Source organism: Schistocerca nitens, chromosome 4, assembly GCF_023898315.1.
Source record: "Schistocerca nitens isolate TAMUIC-IGC-003100 chromosome 4, iqSchNite1.1, whole genome shotgun sequence".
Taxonomy (NCBI): Eukaryota; Metazoa; Arthropoda; class Insecta; order Orthoptera; family Acrididae; genus Schistocerca; species Schistocerca nitens.
Window position 1 is genome coordinate 859,639,858 of NC_064617.1, and position 25,077 is coordinate 859,664,934.

A 25,077-nucleotide genomic window follows, 5' to 3' on the forward strand; every position below is an offset into this window, starting at 1 on the left:
ACTGAAAGACGGAAAGGATACCATCACAGTAGTTAAAAAACTGATAAAGAAAAATGATTTATAGCTACAGATAGCTGCAACCAGTCGCTTATGAAATATGCGTATGTTACACAGGTCTGTTGTTACACTGCTCCACAAAACCTAAGGGCGAGATGCATAAAGTAACATGACAGATCAACAATTCAGTAGGAATGAATTAAACTGCGGGAGCGTTTCCTCAGAGATATCCCGGTCGTGTACCAAAAGCTATACGTCACACACTGAGAGGTCACCGTGACTGTAGCGCAAAGTGGGGCTTTCCCCGAAACGCGAGGCAGTTGAAGGAACGGGGAAAAACTGAAATACGTGTCAATCAGAGAGCAATTACGTTGCACCGCGATGGGTTTCTTTATTAAAACATGGCCCGGAGACAACAGCTGGATGACTTCACACGGTGAAGGACCATCGGCAGACTGGATGAACGACGAATTGTGACGTGTGTAGCCCACAGGTCTACAAGACACAAAGTCTGACGCTCCACAGTGGCACAACAATTTCAAGGCTGTGGTCGCTTTGCCTAATCCTACCTGGTAAAGATCCCATACTTATGAGCAACATTCAGGTATTGCACGAACGTGGTTTTGTGAGCTACCTCTTTTGTGGGCAGACTACATTTTCATGAAGATTCTTCTAATGAATACAAGCCAAGCATATTTCTTGAGATTAGTTTTATTTGCTCGTTCCACTTTTTCTAGCATTGCGACTTCTTTGTATACATTAAATTCATCCGGGAACAGCTTCATGGAATTTCCGAGGTTGTCTACTACGTCATTTACATACAGGGTGAAAAGTATTTAAACCGACAAACTCCGGGAGGTTGTAGGGGACATCAAAACAAATATTTTTCCCTAATGTCATTTTTTTCCTATGAGGATTATTTAAACCGGTAGAGGAAGATTTCTCTGGCGACAAATTAATTAAACCAACAAAAAAGTCCAGAGGGGACATACCTGGGGATCGAGCAGGCCATGGTGCAGGACCACCTCTGCCAATCCACGTTTCTGGGAACCGTCGGTCCAGAAATCGACGCACTCGACGACTCAAATGTGCCGGCGCCCTGTCATGCCGGAACCACATGCGTTGTCTTGTAGGGAGCGGGACGTTTTTCAGCAATTCCGGCAATGCTCTGGCGAGAAAACTGTAATAGTGCCTGCCATTTAATGGCCTAAGTAGCAGATACGGCCCAATTAAACAGTACCCAATAACAGCGACTCACACATTAACGAAGAACCGCACTTGATGAGCGCTAGTAACTGTGGCATGTGGGTTATCCTCACTCCAAACATGCGAATTGTGTATGTTGAAGACTCCATCACGCCCGAACGTTGCTTCATCGGTAAACAACACAGAGGATGTAAATGTAGGATGCATTTCACAGTGTCCCAGGTACCACTGCGAAAACGGTGCTCTGGGTGGATAATCAACTGGTTCCAGGTTGTGGACGTGGACGTAACACTTGCTCTCGAAGGACTGTTCTTTGCAGGAGTGCTGATTGAAGGATCCCGCTCCACAGTCTACAAGACAGCTTCCTCAAATTGCAGCGTTCTTACCGTGCGACGGCGTCCCTGTCCAGGTAATCTGCTAAATGACCCGGTCCCACGCAGACGTTGGTACACAGCAGCAAAGGTCACATGATGCGGGATACGGCGATTAGGATATTGTTGGTGATAAACCTGCTGTGCAGCTCGTCCGTTGTGGTGCGCTACGTAGTACGCACCAAGCATGTCAGTGTACTCACTCCAGGTGTATCGCTCCATTAGTAAACAGAGACAATGCACTACCACGCTGGTGGACAGCAGAGCGTAATACGCCCTCTAACAACTGAAGATCGTAATAAGGCCTCTAACAAGTGAAGAGCGTAATACGGCCTCCACCGGTTTAAATAATCCTCATAGGAAAAAATGACATTAGCGAAAAATATTTGTTTTGATGCCCCCTACAGCCTCCCAGAGTTTGTCGGTTTAAATACTTTTCACCCTGTATACTGTGAAAAGTAATTTACATAGAATGCTACTTTGGGGTACGCCCGCATTAACTTTTACGTGTGAAGAGTCCTCTCCATTGAGACTGACGTGCTGTGTCCTGTCCTCGAGAAACTCTTCAATACCATCACACTGTTTGCCTGATGTCCCGATGGCTCCCATTTTGTTCATTAGGCGGCAATGCGGAACCGTATCGAACGCCTTACGGAAGTCAAGGAACACGGCATCTATCAGGGCACTGGTATCTACTGCTTTCTAGGTCTCATGGGCGAACAGAGCGAGATGGGTTTGATACTTTCGTTGTTCTCGGAACCCATGTTGATTTCTACAGAGCAGATTTTTCTGTCTTCGGAAAATTCACAATACGCGAACATAAAACATATTCCAAAATTCTACAACGGGCCGACGTCAGATAGGCCTGTAGAATTGTGCATGTGCTCGACGACCCCTGTTGAAAACGGAAAAGACCTGTGCCATTTTCCAGTCATCAGGAACGCTTCACTCCTCCAGCGATCATCGATACACTGCTGCTAGAAGAGGGGCAAGGTCACTCGAATACTCTACGTAGAATCGGTTTTGTATCCCGTCAGGTCCGGTAGCCTTTCCTTTGTTGGGCGATTTCAGTTACCTTTCTATCCCATGGTCACTTATTTCAATATCAGCCATTTTGTCTTTCGTATGACGATTTAAAGGAGGCACTACACTGCCACCTTCCTCTGTGAAATAGTTTTGAAAATAGACATTAGTATTTTGGTCTTCTCTGTGTCGTCCTCCTTTTCTATGCCATTATTGTCACAGAAGTTCTGGACAGATGGCTTTGATACGTTAACTTAAAACCAAAACGTGTTACTCTGTCAAGTCCGGAGGCAGAATTTTACTTTTGAATTCATTGAACGCTGCACATGAGGCTCTCCTTACGCTAATTTTGACTTCCTTTGGTTTTTGTTTACCTTCGAGTCATCGGCTACCTTGATATTTGCAGTGACGTTCTCTTTCTTTTCGTAGCAGTTTCTTGCACGGCTGTCGAACTATGTCTAGTCATTTCCATTCCTCACAACTTTGCTCGGCAGATTCCTGTCTTAAGCGTATTGTACAACGCTCTTGAACGGTGCCCACTGGTATTCAACATTGTTATCACTGGAGATGAAAGCTCCTGGCAGATTAAAACTGTGTGCCGGATCAAGACTAGAACTCGGAACTTGTGCCTTTCGCGGGCAAGTGCTTTACCAACTGAGCTACCCAAGCACGACTCACGCCCCCTTCTCACAATTTTACTTCCGCCAGTACCTCGTCTCCTACCTTCCAAACTTCACAGAAGTTCTCCTGCGAAACTTGCAGGACTAGCACTACTGGAGTTCCAGTCTCGGAACGAAAAAAAAGGTTCAAATGGCTCTGAGCACTATGGGACTCAACTGCTGAGGTCATAAGTCCCCTAGAACTTAGAACTACTTAAACCTAATTAACCTAAGGACAACACACACATCCATGCCCGAGGCAGGATTCGAACCTGCGACCGTAGCGGTCGCGCGGTTCCAGACTGGAGCGCCAGAACCGCTCGGCCACCAGCGGCCGGCAGTCTCGGTACGTCACACAGTTTTAAACTGCTAGGAAGTTTCAAATCAGCGCACTGCAGGGTGAAAATTTCGTTACTGGAGATGATATTTTCATGCTGGCCGCTCAGGTAATTGAAATATCTTTCTTTTGGCTCTTGGTAAGCAGAAACATCTTCCTACAATTCTTTGCATACACTCCTGGAAATTGAAATAAGAACACCGTGAATTCATTGTCCCAGGAAGGGGAAACTTTATTGACACATTCCTGGGGTCAGATACATCACATGATCACACTGACAGAACCACAGGCACATAGACACAGGCAACAGAACATGCACAATGTCGGCACTAGTACAGTGTATATCCACCTTTCGCAGCAATGCAGGCTGCTATTCTCCCATGGAGACGATCGTAGAAATGCTGGATGTAGTCCTGTGGAACGGCTTGCCATGCCATTTCCACCTGGCGCCTCAGTTGGACCAGCGTTCGTGCTGGACGTGCAGACCGCGTGAGACGACGCTTCATCCAGTCCCAAACATGCTCAATGGGGGACAGATCCGGAGATCTTGCTGGCCAGGGTAGTTGACTTACACCTTCTAGAGCACGTTGGGTGGCACGGGATACATGCGGACGTGCATTGTCCTGTTGGAACAGCAAGTTCCTTTGCCGGTCTAGGAATGGTAGAACGATGGGTTCGATGACGGTTTGGATGTACCGTGCACTATTCAGTGTCCCCTCGACGATCACCAGTGGTGTACGGCCAGTGTAGGAGATCGCTCCCCACACCATGATGCCGGGTGTTGGCCCTGTGTGCCTCGGTCGTATGCAGTCCTGATTGTGGCGCTCACCTGCACGGCGCCAAACACGCATACGACCATCATTGGCACCAAGGCAGAAGCGACTCTCATCGCTGAAGACGACACGTCTCCATTTGTCCCTCCATTCACGCCTGTCGCGACACCACTGGAGGCGGGCTGCACGATGTTGGGGCGTGAGCGGAAGACGGCCTAACGGTGTGCGGGACCGTAGCCCAGCTTCATGGAGACGGTTGCGAATGGTCCTCGTTGATACCCCAGGAGCAACAGTGTCCCTAATTTGCTGGGAAGTGGCAGTGCGGTCCCCTACGGCACTGCGTAGGATCCTACGGCCTTGGCGTGCATCCGTGCGTCGCTGCGGTCCGGTCCCAGGTCGACGGGCACGTGCACCTTCCGCCGACCACTGGCGACAACATCGATGTACTGTGGAGACCTCACGCCCCACGTGTTGAGCAATTCGGCGGTACGTCCACCCGGCCTCCCGCATGCCCACTATACGCCCTCGCTCAAAGTCCGTCAACTGCACATACGGTTCGCGTCCACGCTGTCGCGGCATGCTACTAGTGTTAAAGACTGCGATGGAGCTCCGTATGCCACGGCAAACTGGCTGACACTGACGGCGGCGGTGCACAAATGCTGCGCAGCTAGAGCCATTCGACGGCCAACACCGCGGTTCCTGGTGTGTCCGCTGTGCCGTGCCTGTGATCATTGCTTGTACAGTCCTCTCGCAGTGTCCGGAGCAAGTATGGTGGGTCTGACACACCGGTGTCAATGTGTTCTTTTTTCCATTTCCAGGAGTGTACTTGCACCTTTTTTGTATCTTACATCCGTATTCAGTGACGTTGTAACAGCATTACTGTCACTGTCGTGCGAAGGGTGAGACAACAGTTATAGATTCATCCACTGTCATTGCAAGGAAGGAAGGCAGAAAGGAAGATTGGTCTTTAACGTCCTATCGACAGCTAGGTCATCAGAGACGGAGTACAAGCTCGGATTATAAAAGGACGGAAAAAGAAATCGGTAGTGACCTTTCAAAAAAATAATCACGGTATTTGTCTTAAGCGATTTGGGGAAATAATGGAAAAACTAAAACTGAATGACTGGATAGGAATTTTAACCGTCGTCCTCCCGAATGCGAGTCCATTGTGCTAAACCCGCGCCCCCTTACTCGACCTGGTACCAATTTCATCACTATTCTGAGACACCTCTTGTGTTATGAGTATCTCTAGCAGAAACATCAGATTTTTAATTATATTTAAGTGAAGAAAAAGTGAAATAATGATTCTGAGTTAACCCTTTCGCTGCCAATCTTTTGAAAACCTTAATTTATCAAGCAGGATATTTTGAGTACCCCAAATGAATTTTGTGATTTGATTTTCAAAAAATATTGTATTGTATTGTATTAAACCGTGGACCTAGAAACGACGGAGAGGCTTCGTCCCGCCGTAGCCCTCAGTCGTTCACAAACTCGCAACAGGCCCCAGCAGTCCACCCACCCCACCGCAGCCCCACGCGAACCCAGGGTTATTATGCGGTTCGGCCCCCAGTGGACCCCCTCCCTCCCGCCCCCGGGAACGTCTGATACCAGACGAGTGTAGTCCCAAATGTTTGCGTGGTAGAGTAATTATGGTGTACGCATACGTGGAAACGGTGTTTGCGCAGCAATCGCCGACACAGTGTAACTGAGACGGAATAAGGGGAACCAGGCCACATTCGCCGAGTTAGATGGAAAACCGCCGTAAAAACCGTCCACAGGCTGGCGGGCACACTGGACCTCGACACTAATCGTGCGGGGGACTGTCACGCCTTTCCGCTCGGGAAGCTCCTCGTTACACCGCGTGGCTAGCCGGGCGGGCTTTAAAGAATAACTTTATTTAGTATTTAAATACAGTTTTTGAAACTATTAAAAGTATTTAATCTGATCGTAAATGCAGGGTACAATAATTCACATGAAAAATTCAATACTTGGCATGTGTAAATTTAAAAATCTGTATATTTTGGCAGTCATTGCAGGAAAACAGTACCTGACCTCAAAATAACCAACAATAGTTTTGAAGTGCTCATTTACGTACACTTCTGCATAACATGCACGTCACAGCAACAGTTTCTTCTCTGTGTATACTACAAAACAAGTTTTTTGCATTTTACACAGCAGAATGTTGTTTTCCGATCTTCGTGCGTTTTGAAATCTTGATATCGCTATGTTGTTGGTCCATTTTCACATCTTTACAAAGGCCGTTGATATTTCTAGCTCTTTCATTGATGCTGCCTTTGTTGAGTCCAAACGCCAATCAGCAACAATTTCTGTCGGCTCCGATTACTCTCCTACCACTCAGGAAATCTTTGTGTGTACAGAATATATAAGTTTAGTGCTGCAGTATCTACAGTCACCACGAAAAATTTTTCTGTCCACCGCCTGGTTCCTGTAACCTAGCTGTATTCTTTTGTCATTTTGTCTCCATTATCTACGGTACCTTTGGTTTTGTTACAATGGAGTATGAATTCAGGTTGGTAATCATTTTCTTCAAGACTCACATTCCTGTTAAGAGAGAGTAAGATTACTGACTTTCCACTGTTTGGAACACAGGAAATTCAGTCAAGGCATTTGCGAAATCCAACATTGAAGAATGAACTTCTTTCTTTTGGTGTCACAAAATTTTCTTCGGAATTTCTTCCTTATTGGAACGCAGGGTACCAACCAGTGTCGTGTTTCGTTTTAGTAATTCAGCAGCCAACGGAAAACTGGTGAAAAATTTATCACTTGCGATTAATTCACGGGCGTTTTCCGCAATCCCTGTGTAAACGTTCAGGTGCTATACTCGACAGGCTTATGTCAATTTCCTCACTACGTTGCGAATCGATCATCAATAGTAACGTATTCATGATGATATAAGTTCTTAAACAAGTAAGATTGAAATATGTCATACATTGCCCTAATGTCTTGTAGCTTTTCCTTGTTTTTATGTTTCAGTTCATCGTGATCTTGTATCACTGTTGTTATATCACAAGTATTTCAATATGGACAAAAATCCGTTTCTTGATGTGGGAGCAGAAAAGAAAGACTGCAGAAAAGCTCTTCAGAGATCAAAAGCATTTGTGCGATTGAATGACGTACGTTTATTTGAGTACATCTTTCATTAAAGCATATCCTATCAATTAGGTTGGTGAAATGACCTTTCCTGCCGGATTCGTGGAAAAGGGTTTCAATTGGTTGCTGGAAGTAAGCAGTAGAAGCTTCGAAAGCTTTCTAGAAAATCTGTCAATTAAAACGTCCCAAAAAGGCATCCCTAGATCTCGCTTTCGACGTGAGCCGATTGGACCGCTGCATTGCACCTTGAAGTTAGGCCTGTGAATGGCCGGAATGTGCGACAAAAATTGCATCCTGTCTGGGGTGTTGAGGAGCGAACGGTGTGCAGTCGAAGACGGGAAGAGCTGCAGTCTGGACGCGTTGGAGATGCTGTTGGCCGATGCTGATAGGTTGAGCAGCTGTATGTACCACAAGGCAATGACGGTGAGACGTAATGCAAATGCTTACTGACATACTGTTAGTTACGTCGCGATCAGAGCTTGTCAGTATTCACAATTCTGAGTACCAGACTCTTCCCAGATTGCTGAAATCTTTGCCACGTGTGTCATAAGTTAAATTCCTTACATCGCCCTGCTGTAGGATGACCGCCGGCCTATGTGACCGAGCGGTTCTAGGCGCTTCAGTCCGGAACCGGGCTGCTGCTACGGTAGCAGGTTCGAATCCTGCCTCGGGCATGGATGTGCGTGATGTCCTTAGGTTAGTTAGGTTTAAATAGTTCTAAGCCTAGGGGACAGATGACCTCAGATGTTAAGTCCCATAGTGCTGAGAGCCATTTGAACCATTTGTAGGATGACCAGTGTGTTCGTTTTCTTGCATCAGTAACTGTACTAACATCAGTTTACGATGTTTCTCTCTCGCTCTACTCTTATACCGTGTAAACTGATTAACGAAATTGTAAGTTTATCAGCACCTCGAATCTCTTTGATTGAGTAATAGTAACTTTCTCTCTTATTTTTTACCCTAAGCAGCGCTTCTCTCTGTTGCAGGATGTTGGGTCCTGTGCAAGCTTATAAAATTCTTTCCCTTGTTCCCATAGAGGCAAACACTATTACTTGATCACTTTGTCTGCTAAATTATTCTCAGGTCTTCATTTCGTAAGGGACAGCAGCATTTACAGACATTAAATTCTTGATTTGTGTGGCCATATTTTCCTTAGCGGCTTTACAATTCCTGAGGGTATTTCCTTCCCATCGTTACAACTACAAGAAAACGCGTGTTTTTATGTTTTTTCTACAAATATTGGAAAACTGAGTATAATTACATATCTATCCAGATGAGGACTGTGTTAGTGCCTTGAAATATTAAACAAAGAGATCTAGAGAGAGGCAGTGTGTTATACACAAATGGACTCGGCCTGTGCCTGTGTTCCAGAGTGCCTCCAGTTACAAAATAGGAAAATTGTGGAAAACACATAAAATTGGGGAGACTACAAAAAATATGGAAAAACACGTAAAATGAGAGTACTTACATATGTCTTAGGTCCCAGTTTAAAAGATGAAGATGTGGAAGGGGTGCATGGTCCTCAATGGTCCAGAGGTGAGGGAAGGGGAGGGGAGGCAGTTGCCGCCATTTTTATGTCACATGATACAATGGTCCGGGTGATTTCCCTGGGTGACCTTGATCAATTCCCGGTCGTTTCCCGAGGGAGAAGAAGTGACTGCACCAAGGAGCCCAAGTCAGTAGCCCGACACCGGACGTACTTGTCAGTACCCTTGAGATAAAATCGTTATCTGCGCTTGAATGCTCACTGTATTGCTACTAGAATACTCCTGCTGTCATAGATCCTAACTTGAGGTGCAGGTCCAGTGTCTAGCACAGAGACAGGTTGGTTGCAAGCCCATAATTGGCCTCCTTCTAGCCGCGCTGTCTCAGGTGTCTTGTCACGGTCCGCGCGGCTCCCCCCGTCGGAGGTTCGAGTCCTCCCTCGGCCACGGATGTTCAAGGACAGCTCTGAACCTGACGCCCTCAAGCGTGCATTCCACTGACCCCACACCACGTCCACTTGCGACTTAAGTGGTGTAAAGAAAGGGCTCATTGGACGGCATAAGTTACTTTAAGTTAGATTAAATAGTGTATAAGCTTAGGGACAGATGACCTCAGCAGTTTGGTCCGGTAAGACTTTACCACAAATTTCCAGATTTTGCCTCCTTGTAGCCAAAAAACGGCCATCACTGGCATAGAGGCAGTAACATCTTTCATCAGAAAACACAACGAACTTCCTCCCCGCCGTCCAATGAGCCCTTTCTTTACACCCCTTAAGTCGCAAGTGGACGTGGTGTGGGGTCAGTGGAATGCACGCTTGAGGGCGCCAGGTTCAGAGCTGTCCTTGAACTAACCGAATTGTAACAGTTCGTTGTTTCGTTGTGGTGCCAATGCTGCTCTGATTGATGCTGAAAATGTAGTTGGATGTGCCAGAGGCATACGCCGAACATGATCTTCCTACCTCTCGACAGTGCCACTTGGTTGTTCGCAGCCCGGGTTTTTGCAGCCGTGCATTCTCGTGACCATTGCTGCCAGCAGTCATGAACAGTGGCTATATTCCTGCCAAGTCTTTCTGTAGTATAGCAGAAGGAACATCTAGCTTCTCGTAGTCCTATTACAGGACCTCTTTCAAATTCAGTGAGGTGTTGGTAAAGGGGCCTTGCCGCCTTAAAGGCAGTCTTGACTAACATGAACTCACCACGTCTAGTCTCAAAGGTAACTAGCATTCGTGACCGTTACAGCGTGTAATTTGAGGAAACCTGATTTACACCCTCATAGTGGATCTTCCAGCACCACTCTTATGTGTCTGGCGCGAAATATGAATAGACATTATCTTTTACCTGTAGAAACACCCCTACTAACTTTTGTATCTGTCGTACAACTTCTTCTTGGTGTTGCGATTTTTTTTTCTCCGTCAGTGTATAATTATTTTATCAGGCCCTTTCTTACATCTGACTAGTGTTTCACACATACAGTACCTTTTTCACATCATATTTACCTAAGAAATAAGAATTATATGAATAATATTAAAATGATATGGGTGTCTGTAGTGACAATATGAGTAAATAACACTGACTAAAACCAACAAATACTGGCAGCACTTCTACTTCTATGTGCTGCAGGCATTAATAGTAATAATAATAATAATAATAATAATAATAGCGATAACAATAACGATATTGGCAGATCTGAAACGAATTTATACTTGTATAAAGTAGATGTTTTCTGATAAAAACTATTCTATTAACTCCCCATCCAACTGGGCTCAAATTTCTTCCCTCGCTTAGTTCAATAAGAAATACAATACTAACAGGAAGTGTTCCATGTGTCGTCCTATCAATTTGATGCAGTGCTGCTCTTGTATCTGCAGTAAGTCACGAATTCCTTCAAACAGCTTCGCATCGTCTCGTAATTCTTGAGAGGACTTTCATTTTACTTTTCCAGTTCTTTAATTGTATCAACGGGAGTGATACGCACTTGATACACAGGTAATTCCTGAAGATTTCGTTCACAAGTGATCCTTGAGAACAAGGTTACAGGCCTTATCCAATATATCCACTCTGGACCATACAGACGTTTTGGATGTTGGTCGGTTGGTTGGTTTATTAGGGGAGGGGACCAAACGACGAGGTCATTGGTCCCATCCTAGTAGGGAAGGATGGGAAAGGAAGTCGCTCCTGCCCTTTCAAAGGAACCAGCATTTGCCTGAAGCTATTTACGGAAATAACGGAAAATCTAAATCAGAATAGCCGTAAGCAGGTTTGAACCGTCGTCCTCCAGAATGCGAGTCCAGTGTGTTAACCACTGCGACACCTCGATCAGTGCTGAATGTTGGTTTACATCAACAACAAAATGAAATGGCCCCACATCGTGCATTCGTATCTTTCTGACGTGCGTGCGGCACATGCGGAAATGTGAATTATGGAGTCCAAGCAGGAAACAGGACCAAGGTGCTTTTATTCATTTATTCGCAGCCGAAAGAGAAACGCCGGTAGACATCTATCGCAGAATGAAGCATATGGGTGGGCCAGCATGTCTGTCGAAAGACACCGTTTGGAATGGTGTGCCATGTTCGTGACGATCGCGACTCGAAGAAAGACTCCCCTCTATTGCAAATGTAACGCGGAAGTTACCACAACTCAAGTGGGAGAAACTTCGGCACCCGTCCTATAATCCTAATCTCTCCCCATGCGATTATCATGCTTTCGGGCCCTTCAGCAAGCATTTACAGATTTCTTCACACAGCATGACACGGTGTTTCACAAAATGGTTATATTCATCATGCTGCGTCGGTAGGATGATTATCTCAATGTTTACGGTTATTTTGCCTGATTATCTTACCGATTGTGGACTGTACGGACTTCGAATAGAAACTTTTTGATTGACTCTTATAAAAGAGCGTCTCCACCTTATCTGTAGTTAGTCCTTCCCCCTCCCCGCACCGCCTTACCATGTACTTCTGCGTGGTAAAATGTAATTTTGTTAGTTAAGTAATCAGTATTTGTAAAGTTTCTAAAACCACCTATCCCCTTCTTTATCCTAAACACGATCGGAGGGGAAATGCCATATGCTGAATAATTTTTCGGCAAGTAGGTATAGTAATATTGTGCCGCCTGGGGTTGTAATATTGCACCGGGCGAGAGAATGCGTGGCTACTCCTACCTTGCCGGGGAGGGTAGCTCGAGCAGATGCGGCACTGCGCCTTCCGCACCCTCCCCCGCACCCACGGCAGCCCCTCGCACGCACGCAAGCAATTACGTGTTCATACATTGGGGGAAGAAATGAGTTTCGCGGCCAGAAACCACTCAAGTGCTAAACAATGGCGTCCTTATTACGCAATCGTTGCAGCGCTGTCTTAAACACTGGCGCCAACTACATCTCCAGAGTGCATTATAAATGCTGATGCTCGCCGCAGCTGCATGAGTTCGCTCTAACCGTCAATAACACGCTTACTTCTACAGAGCATTAGAAATTCTGTCAAATCAGATGGCATGCACAACGGATTACTGCATTTGCAAATTTTTTTCTATTGAGAGATTCATCTTGATGTCGATTTGAGACAGATGTGTCAAAACTCTACTCGGAAGTTTTAAGGATATCTTTATTTTACAGTCTCAGTTACATGACATAAATGATTGATGACTACTTTGGCTAACATATAATAACCAGCTTCACATATGAAGTGACTGGACTGTGCGGCTGGTCCCGGCGCAGGTTCGAGTCCTCCCTCGGGCATGGGTGTGTTGAGAGGTGGCATGAGCCCCCTCTCATGTTTCTATCTTACGATTCTCCTCTCTAATTGCATGCGGTGGAAAGTTGCTATTCCTTCACACGCGGACATCCCACGCAGCGTCTCTCGTCACCCGGGTGGTCCAGTGACAGGCGGGCTCTGCTGATATTGAAAGGGTAAGCCGACGGGTGTGAGGGAGTCGAGTGAATGCTTTCCAGACGCCGACATTGTCAAGAGACACGCCCACAGGGGCCTGAAGTAGTGGCTGGGCTAGAGGTTCCGTTACTTCGCAGAAACTTGGCGAAAACACTTTCTGGCGGGCTACCAGCGAGGCGTGGGAATGACTTGTGTACCCAGGCAGTTGTGGCGGGAAAATTCCCGCGCTTTCTGCAAAATAGTAACTGTGATTGGCTTGCTCAGGGCATAGCTCCGTGACGTAGCAAAATCAGCGAAGAAATAGGCGCCAAGAATCTCCATTGGTGGAATGGTAGTGTTTCGGCAACAGAGTGGAATTTTCCGCCGGTTTTCGAGTTCCTGATTGGAACGGTTAACCACGGCCACTGTCGGGGAGGCGGGAATGTTCTGTGTTCGGTTAGTACGGGTGCTCTTGTGGGGAGTCGGCTCTCGCCTTTCGGTCGGAGTAGGTTACAAGACTGAGCCCTCGCTGCTCTGGACAGCCTACCTTCCGTTGGCTGTCTAATATACTTTTATTTAATTGTAACTGTTTGACGAAGTTGCTGAAGTTTCGACTTCAACGTAACTTTCCGAGTACAGTTGGCAATTGAGCGTTCTGCGTACAAGCGGCCTATATTGTCTGTCTTGAGCAGTTTTGGCTAAAGTTGACTGTATCAGAGTTACAGTGTGACTTCGCTTGTTAAAATCAATCACTGTACCGTCAGTGATTGTGTGGCGAGCCTTTTTCGTCTCCCTCAGAGGCATTTGTATTGCTAGGAAGTCTTTAGTCTGGAACAACCAAACCAGGATAATTCGTTTCGGGCTATACTCGCGACATTATCATCACCACGACAGGACGTCGAAGCAACCAGCCATCGCCTCCGGTACGCCAGATCGTGTTCTGGCAGTTAAGAAGACAGTTTGGTAATGTATGTCCGCAGCACTGGCAGATAGGGATTTTCCTAGGTGATAATCAGAGCTCAGCAGAGCGCGCCTGTTCGTCTTTTTCTAACTTTGTTCTGTCTTGGGTAGCAGCAATTAATGTTTTGTTGGCTGTGTGTTTTCTCTTAAGATTTGAGTTGCAAGGAATTGGCTCCACATACCACTTCGTCATAAATGTCACAGTCTCGTTTAGGGACAACTTCACCTTCACAGCATTTATTTGAGTATCCAATTTGAACCAATTTGATGTATTGTAAATGTTTCATATGTTTTGTTTATTATTTTGAGTTTAGTCATAATAAATCATATTGTTATTTTGGACAGAACTTTCATTCTGTTAATCGGTAGAGCAACCCTTTCATTTCTCACTACGTTACTGAAACTTTCCTTTATTTAATTAATGTCTATCGAATTAAATTATTGTAGGTGCCAAACTCTTTTCTATTCCACTTGCAGGGTCTATTACAGTTAGTTCGCGTTTCGTTTTAATCCATGTGCAACAGCAAAAGTCGGAGTTAGAATAGGGGGGGCTTAGAGCATCATTTATATATGAAGATTCTCGAAGAATTTAGTGTTAAATACACTGCTAGCCCCGGCACCTTGCAGTGTGTGTTTGTCCTTAGGATAATTTAGGTTAAGTAGTGTGTAAGCTTAGGGACTGATGACCTTAGCAGTTAAGTCCCATAAGATTTCACACACATCTGAACTTTATTTTAAGTGCAGTAAAATAACAGTAAGTAACGGCTTAACTAGATAATCGAAAGCATAAACCATTTTTAGAACGATGACATTCTATTAATAAGCAAGTGTACACAGTTGGAGGTCGTGAAAATCTTTTAGCTGAAATGGCTCTGGGCACTATGGGATTTAACGTCTGAGGTCATCAGTCCCCTAGAACGTAGAACTACTTAAACCTAACTAACCTAAGGACATCACATTCATCCATTCCCGAGGCAGGATTCGAACCTGCGACCGTTGCGGTCGCGCGGTTCCAGAATGTAGCGCCTAGAACCGCTCGGCCACTCCAGTCGGCGAAAATCTTTTAACACGATGCACTTCTAACCTGTTCCTCCTTCCCCTTCCTCGCACTATGTACACCACATCATCCCTCTCGCCTGGCCCTCCATCCATCAGTGCTTACCTAAATGCCTCTGCAATAAGAATCGATTTTAATAACAAGTGTGCCCACAGAACCGTATGTCACGGGTCTGTCCTGGCGTGTTAAAGCTTCTGGTTTGTATAACTCCACTCTGGTTAATTTTCCTTCAATGATTTTGATGTATTGCCAATTTTGAACACTGAGATATCGCTAGAATGTCAGAGCTCCGTTTTATCCTTTTCCTTATCTAAGGCAACATCCACTTATTCTGATATTATTTTACATCTCCTTTGAAGGTGATTGAAATTAGTCGTCAATCATTTCTGTCATACAAATGAGAGTGTACAAACTTGACCTTATTTAAAATATATGTATAGTTGTGGTACCTCCAGGGGCAAAACGTCGACAATTATTAAACCTGAAAGTACTGCACTTAAAAAAAAAAAAAATCTGCAACATCTCGCTAGAAGAAATTTGCGCATTTCTACACCTACATCTATTGTTTACTCTGCAATTTACACGTAAGTGCGTGGCAGAGAGTTCTCCGAACACAGACTGGGAAATGTCTTTTGTACGACCAAGCCCACAGCCTCATTAAATACAGCCTGATTCAGGAAAAATGACTTCCTTCAAGAAATGTATATTTGAAACACCCACTTCTTTCATTTGAAAATAGCCAATTTTGCCCCTATCTTCATTTTTAACTAGTCTTACGCAGAAATTTATGGTGTATGCTGGTACTGTTAGTAATTGGGGATATTCTCTTAGATTGTATATAGGTTCAAAAATGGCTCTGAGCACTATGGGACTTAACTTCTGGGGTCATCGGTCTGCTAGAACTTAGAACTACTTAAAGCTAACTAACCTAAGGACATCACACTCATCCATGCCCGAGGCAGGATTCGAACCTGCGACCGTAGCGGTCACGTGGCTCCAGACTGTAGCGCCTAGAACCGCTCGGTCACTCCGGCCGGCTGTATATAGGTGATGCTGTCTTTTACCGGCTATAAAACTCATATCACAAGATTGAAAACAACTGTAAAAAAACTTACAGACAATATCTGTATGACACGAGAAGTGTCAACTGCCTCTGACTAAGGAAAAGTGTGAGGTCACCCACATGAGTACGAAAAGAAATACGTTAAATTTCGGATACACGATAAATACCACAAATCTAAAGGCTGTCAAATCAGCTAAATACTTAAGAATTACGATTACGAACAAGTTAAAATGGAACGATCTCATAGACAATTTTGTGGGCGAGCCAACCTAATAATTGCTGTTTATTGTCAGAACACGCGTAAAATGCAACAGCTCTGCTAAACAGTCTGCGTGCACTACACTTGCCCATCCTCTGTTAGACTACTGCTGTGCAGCATGGGATCCTTACCAGATAGTGCAAAGAAGGCACCTCGTTTCGTATTATCGCGAAGCAGGGGACAGAGTGTCACGGATCTGATAAGCAGGTTGGCGTGGTAATCATTAAAACAAAGACGTTTATCGTTGTGGAGAATTCTTTTCACGAAATTTCAGTCACTAACTTTTTCCTCTGAATGGAAAAATATTTTACTGTCGCCAACCTACATACGGAGAACTGCTAGTCGTAATGAAGTAAGAGAAATCAGAGCTCGTACAGAAAGATTTAAGTGCTCAGTTTCTCCACGCTCTGTTAGAGAGTGGAACGCTTAAGACATAGCCAGAAGATGGTTAGGAGAACTCTCTGCCATGCACTCAAGTGTAGATTGCAGAGTAAACAATAGATGTAGGTGTAGACATTCGCTAATTTCTTCTAGCGAGATGTTACAGCAAAGATAGTAAACGATGTAGCTAGTTTAACAAGATTTTATGGAAATACTGGCTTAAATGACCTTGCAAAATCTACGAAATGTGAAGCCACTTAGGCTGGAAATGCGCATTTTGTTTGCCATTACTACAGAAGTATGGCATAACGAGGCTGAAGCTGAAGTGGACTTCGTATGAATTACGACATAATCCCTGGATATTTATGCAAATAGTTGCATTACTGTAGAACATGTACAATGCTGCTGAAGTCTATTAAAAATTACACTGTTAAACTGCAAAAAAAGGGAAACAGATATTTCGTGGCCATTGTGGTCTAGCTGGCTGAGCACCGGCCCTGGAGGTCCTGGCTTCAAACATCGAACAGACACAGGAACCTTTCCTCGATACAGTCCCTCCAGGATGGCGTGAGGTGCGCTCAGACTCTCATCAAATGAATACGGAACATCTTTCCAGGGGTAAAAGGCGGCTGGGGTCATAGACGCGCCACCCTTCTCCTTCTCTTGTGCCTTGGCGAAGAAGGGATGTACTCCACCTACAGTCAGGCAAATAGCCCGGTCGCAGAATTGCGCCTAAGACTTTGCCTTATGTAGATGTCTCAATATTTCGATGTGATAAAAAGGATGCAAATCCCGCTACTGTATCATGAACAATTTATGAAAAAAAGGGATATAGATATTTCGTGATTGTTGTGGTCTAGCGGGAAGAGCACCTAGAGCACCTGCCCTGCACATCCTGGGCTCAACCTGGAAAATAGGTGGTGAATTTTCTTCGATATTGGAAAAAAAAACACATTTTGTAACTGAAACAGCTTAATTCAACCACATTTGCGCTTAAAATCATTGCAGATCTTATGGAAATGAAAATCGATATGTTGGCATATTTTTCATACTTTCATTCACTAAGACTGTACGGATTAATTTTCTGGAGTATCTCATCTTTAAGAAAGAAATTCTCCACTGCGCAAAAACCTGCTGTAGGAATAATATGTGGCACTCACCCATGATCGTCTTGTAGACATCTGTTTAAGGTGTTAGGTATTCTGACTACTGCTTCACAGTATATTTATTCCCTCATGAATTTTGTTGTAAATAATCCTCTACAGTTCATAAGGAACAATAAGGTACATAATTACAAGACCAGAAGGAAAAATAACATTCATTACCCCACATTAAGGTTGTCTTTAGCCCAAAAACGGGTGCCCACTCCTACAACAAAAATTTTTTACACTTAGCGAGTGATATATAATGTCTGACAGACAGCAAAATAAGACTTGATAACAACCTGAGACAATTTCTCATTGATAACCGCTTCTGTTCCGTAGAACAATTTCTATTACTATAATGCGTAAAAGGTGGTGGGTAGGAATTACTAACGCACATCTGTATATTTCTTTTCTTTTTGTACAAATTAATGTGCGATATGAATTTTCACATCAATGCGATCTCTCGTGCAGAGTTATCTAAGGAACAGTGGAACATGTAACTAACTAAGTAATTGCATCTCCAGAACTATGCACGTTAATTAAGGCCCTCTTCATATATTCTCACAAAAGTTCACTAAAATCAAATCTAAAAGTGGTGAAAGTCTGAGAAAAGAAATATTCTTTTGAGTTTCTAGTAAAATAATCTTCACGGGATTTTCGTGTACCTTGGCTGGAACTAAATGTAAATAGATACTTGCTAGTAGAAAGACCATCAATCATTGCTGTACCATCGAAGATACTAGCCTAACAATCTTCTATTAATTAAATAACTTGAAGGAATGATAAATGTTGGATCCAGAATCATCACTAAATCCTGCTCCGAAGAATCACAAAATATAATAATTTTGGTAAAAAACGGATTTTAGTTTCCAAACAAAAATTAACTAAGAGTAGCATGTCAGTCAACGTATACTCACACCGGTCGATCTCGCAACACTCGACGTAAGTTAGTGTATTAGAGTCGTACGTATGTGGCAAAAGGTTGTGTGGAATCACTTGGGCAGACGTGGAGATGGGAGTAATGTCAGGAAGGAGGTATCGTGTTCACCGTGAATGAAACTGCCCGATTAGATGGTGTATCAACGTGGACTATCGAATGAGTCTACAAGAAATGCTGCACCACTCGCAACCACAAAACACGCCTTAAGAATAATGGTCGTAAAAGATCCAAAACGTTACGACCGAAGCTTAGTTTCAATTCTCGTCAATGATACTCAGTTACAAACCCGACCATAATTTCTACTGTCAGTGGAGACTGGTAAACCATAAGCAGTTTCCCAGCGAACAATGCGAACAACATACAACAGATATTTGGAGCCCGGTAACTCACAAATGGCCATTGACCATAGCAGCACATAATACCGTACGTCTTCAATATTCCAAACAACATAGAAAAGGGGCTGTAGCTGCCTGGAGGACAGTGTGCAGCGGCAAGTCACCATTCTGCTTGTTTTCATAATATGCGTGGCGTCGAGGGCAGCGTCGGACGATTCAGGCGTTTGTTGAGGGTTTGATTGAGCCCTGCGCCGCGCGGAGTGACCGGGCTGTTTGAGGCGTCCTATCACGGACTGCGCGACATCTCCCGCCGGAGGTTCGAGTCCTCCCTCGGGCATAGGTGTGTGTGTTGTTTAAGAAGTGTGTAAGTCTAGGGACCGATGACCTAAGCAGTTTGATCCCTTAGGAATTCACACTCATTTGAACATTTGATTCAGCCCAGGTACGATTCTATCATGTTTTGGTGGTGTTGTTTGTTCCATGGCCAAGGTCAAATCATTCGGGCTACCGTGAACATGAACCAGGATGTTTACACTAAAGCGCCAAAGAAACTGGTATAGGAAATGGTATAGGCATGCATATTCAAATACAGAGATATGTAAACAGGCAGAATACGGCGCTGTGGTCGGATACGTCCATATAAGACAGAAAATGAAATCTCCTGGCAGATTAAAACTGTGTGCCAGACCGAGACTCGAACTCAGGACCTTGCCTTTTGCGGCATAGTGTTCTACCAAAAATTTTTATTATTTTTTCAACTTTTTTACTTGTTTTTTTTTTGGGGGGGGGGGGGGGCGGGGAGCTCCCTTCTCCCCTTACAGCCCAGCCATTCTCTCACCTGTGTTGCCTTCATCGGCCAGCTTCTAAGCTGTATTTTGAAATAAATCATTACATTCTATTTGAGAAAAAAAAGAAAAAAATTAAGGATGGGATTCGGTTGATGAGGAAGTAAAAATAAACATTTTCTCCAAATTGTGATGTGAGTAGAATTAACAAAAGTATGTATTATTTGCAGACCTCCGTTGTGCAATATATGAAATGAAATTTCTTCTTGATATTTCTTCTTTCCAAAGTAGTAATCAGAAAAACTCGTATTACACGAATGACTATCAGTTCATTGTTGTAGGAAATTTGCTCTCCTGTTCTGCGAGAGAAAGGAAACATAAGAACATTAAATGGGAAATAGAATTGCCTTCTGCAATTATAAGCACCTGGCATAATTTCTTAAAATTTCGACAGTAACTAAAGTGTCAGGAAGCAACTAGGAATCCTATGTGCAGAACAGTGTCAACTTCTACTATCCGAAATACTGGATTTCAAGTATTTAACCGTGGATTATGATGTGCAGTATATTTCCAAATAATCTCCTGTAGTCACGAAGTTGGCTTATTTTCGGGTATTCAATTTCGATGAAAGAATAATAATCAAGGAAAGTATCATGCCTAGTCTGCATAATAAACGATGCTGTGTGGCCCATGATCCACGTTGCAGCGTTGTTTTTTGCTCGTAGGTACCTCGGTTTTTGTAGCTGAATGATCTCTAAAAGGTCTACACTAGAGGGGGCCGTGCGGTCTATCACCGACAATCTTTGAAGAAGAAATGTTGTAATTCCTTTTGCATGTCCGCACGTGAGCCTATGAATTAATGTATCGACTCTCCTGTATGCGTCTCAGTTGGGTGTCGGATGAAGGCCTATCTTATGTAGTTTGTCATTCGTTGGTAGTTTATCATTGACTGTAAGATACCAGTCGGATGTTACGCTTGACGGTAACATGTCACTGTGCACATTCCGCCATACTATACTCCATGTTATATGTGGATATGTGTCTTCGAGACGATTCCTGTGATTTGTTGTCATGAGAAGGTTATAAAGTTTCCTGTTGGTCAGACTGCCGGTATCGACGAGGTTGTTTCGGATGTAGCTCAGTTCCAGGTAGTACAGTCGCCCATGTCGGTAATAAAACAGAATACCGGTGATATGAACGAGTGGGTCAAGGCTATGACGCTTCCACTGCCGGATGAGGTTTGTGATGATACTGGTCCTCCGGGTACGAACTTCCTTCCTGATGCGATTTAGGAGCAGGGTGACACATTTGTTTTGTGCGTTAATGAGGTTAAGGCCACCTTTGGACGTAAGCAAGGTTAATGTATGAAATTGAACTTCGAAAATGTGCCCTCTAAAAAGAAACGAGCATAGCGCTTGTTGTATACTGTTTGCTAAATGGTCGGATATGGGAAGAATTTGCGCCAAATAATTAATCTTGTTTGTAATAGCGATCTCTATGGCTTTAACTTTCTGTAGTATGTTCAGATCACGGTCGGAGTGGAGTATCAAAGCAGCACGTAATTTATTAAGCATTTGTGATCAGTTCTTAGTCAGGAATTTATCTGGGATGCCCTCATAGGTTACACCGAGAGTTTTGTGACAATCCTTTACAATGCACCAAGTAACATGGGATATATCTCCGATACCACCTCCGATGGGCAAAGCTGTGGTTTTAGTTCTATTTACAGGGCTATTACAAATGATTGAAGCGATTTCATAAATTCACTGTAGCTCCATTCATTGACATATGGTCACGACACACTACAGATATGTAGAAAAACTCTTAAAGTTTTGTTCGGCTGAAGCCGCTCTTCAGGTTTCTGCCGCCAGAGCGCTCGAGAGCGCAGTGAGACAAAATGGCGACAGGAGCCGAGAAAGCGTATGTCGTGCTTGAAATGCACTCACATCAGTCAGTCATAACAGTGCAACGACACTTCAGGACGAAGTTCAACAAAGATCCACCAACTGCTAACTCCATTCGGCGATGGTGTGCGCAGTTTAAAGCTTCTGGATACCTCTGTAAGGGGAAATCAATGGGTCGGCCTGCAGTGAGCGAAGAAACGGTTGAACGCGTGCGGGCAAGTTTCACGCGTAGCCCGTGGACATGCTGGAAAATTGGCTCATGCCACAACTGGAGACCGACAGCGCCGACTTCATCTTTCAACAGGATGGTGCTCCACCGCACTTCCATCATGATGTTTGGCATTTCTTAAACAGGAGATTGGAAAACCGTTGGATCGGTCGTGGTGGAGATCGTGATCAGCAATTCGTGTCATGGCCTCCACGCTCTCCCGACTTAACCCCATGCGATTTCTTTCTGTGGGGTTATGTGAAAGATTCAGTGTTTAAACCTCCTCTACCAAGAAACGTGCCAGAACTGCGAGCTCGCATCAACGATGCTTTCGAACTCATTGATGGGGACATGCTGCGCTGAGTGTGGGAGGAACTTGATTATCGGCTTGATGTCTGCCGAATCACTAAAGGGGCACATATCGAACATTTGTGAATGCCTAAAAAAACTTTTTGAGTTTTTGTATGTGTGTGCAAAGCATTGTGAAAATCTCTCAAATAATAAAGTTATTGTAGAGCTGTGAAATCGCTTCAATCATTTGTAATAACCCTGTAATATTGCTCCTGAAAGAAACGTGAATGCTTGTAAAAGAGTTTCTGCTGACATAAGTTGTTGTTACGATGAAACAGCTACGCATATATCGTCAGCATACGCAATGCATGGGATAGTAACAGAATCGATGTTAAGCCCGAACCCACAGAGCACTAAGTTGTGCAGTAGCGGCTCTACTGCAACGGCATACAAAGTCATTGACAGAGGACATCCTTGTCGGACGGATTGCCCAATGGAAATTTCTTTTGCAAAATGGCCGTTAATGAGAAGCCGAGAAGAGACGTTTGTAGTAAGTTTGAGAATTAATTCTATGAGATGAGGTCCAAAGTCTAGTTTCGCCATGCTTTTAAAGAGGAAGTCACGACGTACACGGTCATACGCCTTCTCAAAATCTAGAAAGATCAGAGCGCCATTTCCTTTGGTTTCATCATATGAGCAGATGATGTCCCTCAAATCACACGCAGCGGGGATTGTACTTCGACCGTACACTACACTGTACCGGTAATTACCTAAAACCTTGTGCATAGCAGTTTGCATCCGTAGCTTAACTGATCTGGTAAAGATTTTGAAATCGGCGTTCAGGAGTGTGATGGGCTGCATGTTTTCTTCCTTCCTGCTGTTACCTTTTTTCCGTTAAGGGCAAGATGATGCCTTCCTTGAATGCCTTGGGAATTACTTCCAGGTGCCAGATCTCATTCGCTATCTCGAGGAGCGTCGGGCCGAGGATGTTCCAGTAGCGCTGGTAAAACTCAGCGCTGAAACCGTTGGGTGCTACTGACTTTCCCTTTCTTTTCACTGTGGACTAGTAGGATTTCGACCTCCGTGAAAACAGATTTCAGATTTACATTATCCTCGTGTGACAAGCGGGAGCTTAAGGTCCTCAGAAAATTGTCGCACAAGTGATCAACTGGTTGCTTCTTGTAAAGTTGACTATAATAATCGTACACGTGCGAGATGATGTCACGTTGGTTCGTGATGGCATTCTCGGCGTCATCAACGACGGCTTCAATCAACATGGCCTTACATCTGAAACGTCCCCTTAGAAAAATTATACAGGACTGTACTTAAACTGATACACAATATTTTTAGCGCAACGCAATCTGACTTTCAAAAATCCCTAAAAAAGAATGGCCCTGACTAACATTAACCTATAACTTTCACAAATCACTTACCTCACAAAAATCTTCGTTACTCAAGCTACTGCAATACAGCGAGCGCCACTACTGCCAGCTAAATAAAAGATTCAAACTACTGAAGGCACTAACTACTGATAGGTATAGTTAGCAAATGAAAGATTTTAATAGAGAACAAACAATGTATTTACCTTAACAGTCATAATATATATATAGCAGTTCATGATATCCAGTCTTACAAATTTCAAAACTCCGCCATCTCTCTCCCCACATCCACCACTGCTGGCGGCTCACCTCCAACTGCCCAATGCTACGCGCTGTTAACAGCCAACTGCCCAACGCTACAATGGCGAGTATTACAACAATGCAAAGCAGCCACAGACTGCACACAGCACAGCCAGTGATGTTCATACAGAGCGCTACGTGGCGTTACCAACAAGAAAACCTAAACAGCCTACTTACACATCGTTTCGGCGTTCTCAGAAAGTGGTACAGAGAGGCCCGTTCTTCGCCGGCAACGCCTTTTGGGTGGGCTCGCACGATGATTCCTTCCATTCATTTGCGTTGGATCGCTGGGATTTTCGCTTTACATTGTTCTTGACATCGATATCGCGAGAGGGATTGGTCGTGTGACTGTACAGTTCTCTCAAACAGCGATAATAAAATTCCATAGTCTGTTTCTGCCAAAAGCTTTTTTGTCGGGCGTATGTTATGATGGTGAGGCGTAATTTGGGCTTGGCACACTAAATTCACCGCTGTAAAATGCTAGCGTAAAGACTCCGGTGCCGCTGGAGGTGTTCCCACATTATGTTCACATCCTCTTCAAGTTGGGCATCCTGCAGAAGGCTGACATTCAATTTCCAGTAGCCTTTACCCGTGTAGATTTGCTGGCGTTGTAGGGTAAGATAACACTGATAAGCGAGATGGTCAGAGATGTTGACAGGAGCTATGTCACAGTTCACAGTGTGTCGCTGGAGGGCATCGGACACATAGATCCTATCCAGCCGACTGGCAGAATGACTGATTACGAAGGTGTACGCTACCTGTTCACCGTGCAGCTTTTCCCACGTATCGTGAAGACGCATGCCATGAATTAAATGTCCAAGTTCCGCCAAGAATGAGATGTGCACGATAAGGGCTAAGGAGCATGGGAATCTCGTTTTTATAAAAAGTTGACGTTCTCTCTTATGGCTGCTACCTGATGTGCCGTACACGTTAACAATCTGCACACCTTTCACTCGAAGAGAAATGCCATGACCACTTACCCCCTTCTTGCAGCGGGGTACCGTAGGTCTCCAGAAGAGCATAGGGTGCCAAAGGGTTGGAAAAGGGCACAGATCCCCGTTTTCAAGAAGGGGCGTGGAACAGATGTGCTGAACTGTAGACCTATATCTCTAAGGTCGGTCAGATGTAGAGTTTTGGAACACGTATTATGTTCGAGTATAATGACTTTTCTGGAGACTAGAAATCTACTCTGTAGGAATCAGCATGGGTTTCGAAAAAGACGATCATGTGAAACCCAGCTCGCGCT